Below are 8,177 nucleotides of genomic sequence, written 5' to 3' on the forward strand. Positions count from 1 at the left end.
AACCAAGGGAGTTATACCTGTTTAAAGTTTCAGCCAATCAGATTGCAGCGCACGTACACGCACGTGTATGCCTGTGCATGGTGACCATACCTTCTTGTAGAAGTCGATTATATATATCTATGTTCCAAATCTTATCCTGTTTGGTTGAAAACCAAGGGAGTTATAGCAATTTAAAGTTTCAGCCAATCAGATTGCAGCGCACGTGCATGCACGTGTTTTCATGATAATTGCTATATACCATGTTGTAGGATATCCTTATGCATGGCTATGTTCAAAGTTTCAAAGGAATTCGTCAAAAAACAAGAAAGATATGGAGACTTTAGTTTCAGCCAATCAGAGCAAAGCGCACGTGCATGCGCGTGAGATCTTGCTATTTTGACCATGTCATCTTGTCTATAGTACTAATATATCTTTACACTATGAGTTTCAAAGCATTTCATCAAAAAATAGAAAAGTTAAGGCAATATACATTATATTGGTCATTTCACATGATGCACGTGCGCGCTCTTGCAAGCACGTGCGCACAAAATGACCTTGATTCCGCAAATCTACATAACATGTCTACTGACCCTAAAAAGGTTTTACCTACATCGGATCAACAGTTTACAAGATCACTCCCGGACAAAAAAGTACCCAGGAAGAAGAAGAAGAAGAAGAAGAAGAAAAATAATAATAATAAGAAACAGAGTAAAAACAATATGTTCCCCAACTTCGTTTGGGGAACATAAATACACTGTAACTTATTCAAAACGATGTCATAATGAAAGAGAAATGCGAAAAATCACAGCACTGTGTCGGGTCCTATAAATTTAGAATTGCGTGGCTGATGGGTGTTGCCTATATGCATTTGGTTTATTAACTTTCTTCTTAAATAACTATCCTCAGTTTTGTTTCCACACAATAAACAGATGAATTTCTTTGTTTTTGGTGTATATTTAATAAAATTAAAAAATCTTTCTATGTGTAGAAGCGGCCATTCGAGTCGCCAGTTTTAGGAACTGATAACGGGAGTGTAAATGCCAGCTTTTCAAAAACAATTTAAATTTGTTAAAGGTCATAAAAATGTCTCGTAGACCAATACATGATGACAGATGTAATAGTGAGGCTGATTAGCCCAGTGCAGGATTTTTGATAACATTTAACTATGACAGAGAGCAGAAGACGACAATACAAAATAAGAACAAAGAATTCTAAAACTATTTAATTTATGAATAAAACATTAAAAACACGGAGACTTGAGCAAGTCTAGGCAAGTGGCGGCGTCTCTATATGAGTGAAAAATTTCGAAATGAAGGTTAAACATCATAAAAACAATCAATCAATTATTTTACTTGGTGATATATATATCAATGCAACCGCTCTGAGTTTTATGTATTGACTTTTAACATGCATATGAATAATTAACATGTTCTTGCATTTATATATTATGCTTTTAATTATTTCTTTATTTTTCGCAAGTGTTTAATTCATTTTATTAATGGCTACTTTAGTTTTATTTATTCCCAGTCAAAATCATTTCAGTACTTTTTGCATTTGATACATAATTTGTATAGATCAACAGAGACGTAAAAATATCTTTCATGGATATTTTACGCGTAAAATGCATGTATGTACAATTGCATGTATATAACAATTTAAACAAAAACTAGAGGTACTGTGAACGATAAGCTCACTAAACATGCTAAATGATACCCCCTGCCTTCATATAGTTATAATGGCAAAGTCCATGTTTTGCTGTGGCCGGGAAACCCAAAATATGTGTCGGATCAAAAAGTAAAATAGGAGGTCACAATGGCAATATGTAATAAAGATTCTGTGAAAGTTTCATCAAATTTCATTCAGTGGTATGAGAGGAGTTGCGGATAAGAGATGGGTACTCCAAAGTGTAACAGACGGTCGGACGAACAGACGGACGGAATCAACGATTACTATATACCCTCTCGCTTTTCAAGCGGAGGGTATAAAGATATAATACTTTTTATCAAATGCTAATTAAACCTTTCTTCAGCATCATATGGTGTGTATTTTGTACAGATTTACATTTAAAATATGCAAAATCTGAATGCATCAAAATTCCTGTCTTTAAACATTATCTTGAGCCTTCAAAAAAAATTATTAATTAGATCTGATGTGTCTCCCACATAAATAAACAATTATCATTTGCATTCAGAAACATGCATAGAAACTTAATGATAAGATTACTCCTCACAGAAGAAAAAAGAAAGCCCTTGTTTGCGTGAAAGATATAATATGGCGTATCATTAAAGCGCTTTCCATTGATATCAACAGGCAAATAAAACACTTAATTTAATGCAAGAATGAGAGTTCATATGTGCGAGCAAATATTCTGTGAAGTGTACTGTTTGAATAACATTTTCAGGCATATGGATTTTGATAGGTATAATTTTTTTCTAATGTATGTAGCTCTTATAGAATATATACCTATATGAAATAAAATCTTAGGGAATGAAGAATGAATCGGTAATTTAATGAGGGATGGAGCAATGGTAATGCGTAATGGTAATTGACTGTAATTAATTACAAATTTCGATGTAATTGAAAGAAATGTGTAATTGAGCAAATTTTTAATTACAAGTACTGGTAATTTAATTAATTACTTTCCAAAAAGCATGTAATTCACAATTACTATATTACATTCAATTACACTGGTTTTAAATAAATGAAATATAGTCTCCTTCCCTCAATTTCATAAACATTATTTAAGAAAGGTTAATAACTTACATTTTGGACCACAAATTTTAAAAGTAAAATTTCTTGAAAAGAACTTCCCTTTTTATGTCAATTGTTGTTTAAATAGAATGCCCCTTTTCATTTAAAAAAATTAATTCAAATTAATTTTTATAAAGTTTACCAATAAAATTCATATTTTGATTTTTTAAACAATCAATCCATAATAAAAAAGAAGTCCAATGGCTTCTTATCCTTTTGCTGGCCATATCTTCAGCTTGTGTTGAAAGTTATTAACAGGTGCCAATTAGTGTCTTGAGGTCATATATATACTTATTCCTAAATAAACATTTTTCACTGCTGCATTTCATATCCGGAAATATGCATAGCATTTCCGACAATTTTTTTAATTTCATTTCCGACATTTTTTGTTTTCATTTCCGACATAATTTCTTTTTCATTTCCGGAATTCATCTGGCCACATAATTTCTTTTTCATTTCCGGAATTTATCTGTGCAATAATTCAATATTTTCTAAGTAAAAGAAAATGGAATGTTGAAAGTATTTATACCAAAATATTAATAATAATAATAATAAAATCATCTGTACATAATATATGCCTACATGTAGCACCAAGTCTAGGTAAAAAAGTTCAATGAGTATAAATAATTTTCACCACATTTAATGTGCACTAAATTAAATGTCAGTGACAGCACCATACTTATGTCCAAGTCACCGATAGATTAATTTACAAAATTGAAATTAAATGATTTATTTATGATTTATTCCTTTAAATAAATAAATAAATAAATAAATAAATAAATAAATAAATAAATGTAAAGTTATCAAATCTATAGGTACTACATATGTACCGGTATTGAAACGTGAAAAATGTCGGAAATGAAAACAAAAAAAATGTCGAAAATGAAAACTAAAAAAATGTCGGAAATGAAAAGTGATAATAACTTAAATTCCGGAAATGAAATGCAGCCTTTTTCACACCTTTGTCCTTGTCTGTTGGTTTTTTTTTTCAAGTCAAATACCCACTTTTTGAGGGTAACCTATGATGCTGAACTAAGGAAATATAAAGGCAAATTAAAGCATCGAAAGTACATTTCGCATAAATATATTACTTTTTACGGGAAAGTTTAAAAATATTTCCAAAATTCAAACAAATGAATTATGGTAAAATCATCTGTAACCTTCTACTAGTCAGTATCTTCATGTATGCATTTTTCTCACAAATACTCCGGGGAAAGAATCCATATTTACATCTTATTTTCTTACACACAGATACACTTTTTTTAAGCTAAAACAAATATCAAAATATATCAAATAGATTTTTTTTAATAAATGGATCTTGTTTGAAAAGGACCTCCAAATTTTTTCATCACTTTTTCCATAATGTTGCTGTTTGATTACGAAATCGTATTTCTTTTCTATAAAATCCAATTAGCTGGTTTGCTGCCGCATAATCTTTATTCCCAATTTATAAAGCCGTGTGGTTGCATTTCAGACAAAGATGTAAGAAAAGGATTTGCTACATTAATTGCCATATTATCCAATCCACAGAAAAGCAATTAGAAAGCTGCCTTAATTGTGATTAGATTATAATCGGTGAAATTTGAATGCACGATAAAGTCATATGGGTACGCGTCATTACATCCCAATTCCAGAAAGCAAGCTGACAAAATGTTTAAGTCATTGATGCTTAGCTACATGTACTATCAATTTTATATCCGTTATCATAATTATTATAAGTCTTGCTTGTTTCATTATTGTATTACGCAACATTATGCTGGCAATGAATTAGATAAAGTTCTTTAAAAGCAATTACCTTTACTGCAATAAGTTTATTTTCAAGGTATTTTTGTAATGTGTTGACAGTAAATATATATACATTTAGTGAGATAGGCTTTATCGACCAAGATATAAAATGTCTTCCTTTTTTGACACGAGAATGAGGGTAATATCAGTGTAGGAAGTCTGAAATATGTCATGTTAAACATGATATTTTATATCTATACCTCTTATGAACAAGTTAATCTACATAATATGATCATTAAAGAAAAAAAATAAAAATGCTATGTTACATTGAAAATACATGTATATTTGAAAGTGAAAATTTTTGATTTTGGTACAGTATACATATCAATAGAAATAATATGTTTTATACAAACAAATTTGATTCCAACCTTGATATTTACTTTTCTGTGAATAACGTGATTGAATTTAAAACAAAGTCACATACCAATTGCCGTTTCAACGTCTTTATTATATGTGTGTGTCAATTAATACAAGCATATTATATGTCATAAATGTACAATGTGGTAAAGGAACATTATTCCTTGATAATTATATCTCTATACATAGTTCTTCTTTTATACAAATTCAATATTTAAACGTTATTAAACTTTAGAACTGTTCGCCGATGTCTTTTCATGTGGTAGCATTGATGAAAGAAAAGAAAATTTTACAGGAATATATACATCGCATTGACGTGTAATAAATATACATGGAGTGAATAATTGAAAGCAGAAATACTTATAGATTAATGTCTTTCCTTACTTTTTAAACACACACACACAAAAAAAAACAAAAAGTGTAAGGTTTAAAATGTTGACTCAATTTATACTTCCTATAAAAATAAAAAAAATTAAAATTTTCATATTATACCTAAAATAAAATTAATTTCAAAAAATCAACTGTATCAAAATGCATTCAGGACCTTTTTACCTCGCATACAAAGCAGAGTAAAACTAACGATTTACTTTGCCTTGCAGCTCTCTACCTAATACATGTGTTATACTTGTTGATTTCCCTCGTTTACCCCTTTATCATATGACGTATTTGATATTCTTTGATATCGAACAGTTGTGACGTCAAAATAGGTTTAGTATAGAATGATTAACTTAAATTAACTGGATTTCTGCGTAAAAAATGTGTCAAGTGTTGATAATGATAAATAAAACATGGGATGAAAAGTATCATTCATGATTTTAGTTTGATATGATTTTCCCCCAACCCGTTGTTTGTTTTTTTCCCTCGCCAAGGTTTGGAGATTAGAAAAACCCACACAATTCTATTGTATTTTATTATTTATTTTAATTTTTGCATTTTGTTTTTAAAATCAAAAATTGGAGCAACCAAAATGAGGAATAAGTTCTGATCATCTTTATTGAATATTGTATCAAAATCCCCGGTCACCCGACATCTGGATTGTTAAGAACGAGTCTGAGAGTGACCAATGTCACACTGTATCTCATAAATACCTGCAATATTTACAGAATGTTTTTCAGTTTTGTGTGAATTATCGGTGTGTGAACCACACAGACGTGTCACGTACCCAGGTAGCACAAAACGTTTTCATAACATTATATTCCGGTTGTAAGGATGTTATTCCAAAACGTTTTTGACATAACGTTTGAAAAATGTTTTTATAACAATTTATCTAGGTTATAATGACGTTTTTAGAAAACGTTTCTCAAAAACATTTTAAAAATATTTTTCATAACGTTTAATACTGGTTGGAAGGAAGTTTTTAGAAAACATTTTTGCATAACATTTTTATAATTATAATAAGAATTTTTTTATTGCTTAAAAAGCATTATAAAAGATGTTTTCATATTTCGTTGTTTGAGAAAAACAATTCTAAAAACTCATAATATGATATTAAGAATATAGAAAGTGTGTTGTGTACATGACTCAAATTTTAAGAATATTTATTTTTAAATTGAATGAAATTTATTATAAATTCCGATTACAAATGATACCAGAAAACATGAATATAACATTGTCTTAAAATGTTTGGAAAACGTTGTTAAAACGTTATAGAAACAACAAACATCTCTTTATATTTCAATTCTTAAAAAATATACATTTAATATTTACTTTTTTGTTTGTTATTAATACTAGGTGATATCTTTTAAAGCATATGAAGGAAAAAAATTAAACAAAAATGTTTTTAATTCAGTTTTTTTTAAATTGTTTTATATGCCAATTTGATTTCCTAAAAAAAAAAATAATGATTGTGAAAAATGTATAAAAAGCCATTTTAAAGTATTTTTTCTAAGATGTGATGTAGTTCAACAAAGTAATGCAGTGCATTTATTCACTTGTGTTGTTTCCTCCTGGATAACGCGTTTATCAAAAGTTATCAAAGTTATCAAAAGATCCACGTGATCTATATAGGTCAACTTATCAAGATTTTGAAAAACCGGGCAGCATTCTTGAAAGACAAAGAACAGGATTTAGGGAATATTTTACATCACCGTATGGTATGTTGAATTTTAAGTTGTATTCATCGTGTATGCATGTACTAAGAAATAGTATTATAGCTGCATGTGTTTGTATAAGCCTGAATCATTCCTTGTAAACAATGGTGAATGATTGTATATATCTTGGATATTTGAGGGCGGTTAATTGGTTGTTTTTGAAGTAAACTGATCATTGAAGGTTATCATGATTTTGCATTTATTTTACATATGTATTATGTCTTGTGTCTAGCGTGAATTTTCTTTATTAATGTGTACTTTAGTATAATCACCCCAGGCTTAGCTCTGTAGATGCTTCAAAACATGATTTAATTAGATCGAGTAGGTTGAGTTTGCGTGTTAGTGTGTGTGTGGAAGGGAAGGGGGGGGGGGGGGGGGCTCAACGAGTTGGTTTAATACTTCTTTGGAAATGTAAAATGATTTGTATTTATATACAGTGTCATGTATATATTTTTCAATTTACAATTCTCAAAATGAATATCATTTTTCATTTTACAGCGGCTGTTTGCAAAGACTAAATATTACATGTAATGAGAGGAATTGGACAGAATGAAGTTTGCTACACTCCATCTTTGAGGGATTTACCGGGGTATTAATTTTAAAGGTATGTTTGAAATTTCCTGACATGAATGCATAACGGAGATAGATTTATCATGTTTATTTAGTATATGTTTTATAGAACTGTTGCCAAAAACATCTTGTATTTATCGGATTTATGACTATGTATAGTTTTTAAATCTTCTAAAATTATTCTCTATATCTTTGTTTTTCAGAAGAAAACAAAGAAGTCCAAGTGCCAAACAGATGATTTCCAAAGGAAGAAGGATATTGTGATTTTTTTTTCTTATTTCAATTGTGACAAATCATCCCTGTTGAGAAGACTGTTATTGACTGTGTGGATGTAAAAAAGAGTTCATGGATTATATATGTGAAAGAGTTTAACCAATTAAAACCATAGGAAGTACAATACTTTTTTTGTTGTAAATTTTTTTAAATCCTTTAAAACATGTTAGAAATGTTCTGAAAACGATTTTAAAAATGTTTTGAAAACGTTTTCAAAAATGTTTTCCAAACATTGCAGGACAATGTTTTTGAAAAACGTTATGATAACGTTTAAAAAACCATACAAAATAACGTTGTAATAACGTTTTAGAAAATGTTTTTATAACATTTTGAAAACGTTTTGATAACGTTTTAATAACGTTGTTGTGCTAC

At 29.4% G+C, this 8,177-nt stretch overlaps 1 long non-coding RNA gene across 1 annotated transcript; it reads left to right on the forward strand.

Annotated features, from left to right (window-relative positions):
• Nucleotides 1–6,861: 6,861 nt before the first annotated feature.
• Nucleotides 6,862–8,177, forward strand: LOC134260475 (uncharacterized). Its single transcript, XR_009990550.1, has 3 exons — nt 6,862–6,965; nt 7,461–7,566; nt 7,736–8,177. It is a non-coding gene; the product is annotated as an uncharacterized LOC134260475 (long non-coding RNA).

This window comes from Saccostrea cucullata, unplaced genomic scaffold, assembly GCF_032062105.1.
Source record: "Saccostrea cucullata isolate Sc308-1 unplaced genomic scaffold, CSIRO_AGI_Scuc_v1 ctg7846, whole genome shotgun sequence".
In the NCBI taxonomy this organism is placed as follows: domain Eukaryota; kingdom Metazoa; phylum Mollusca; class Bivalvia; order Ostreida; family Ostreidae; genus Saccostrea; species Saccostrea cuccullata.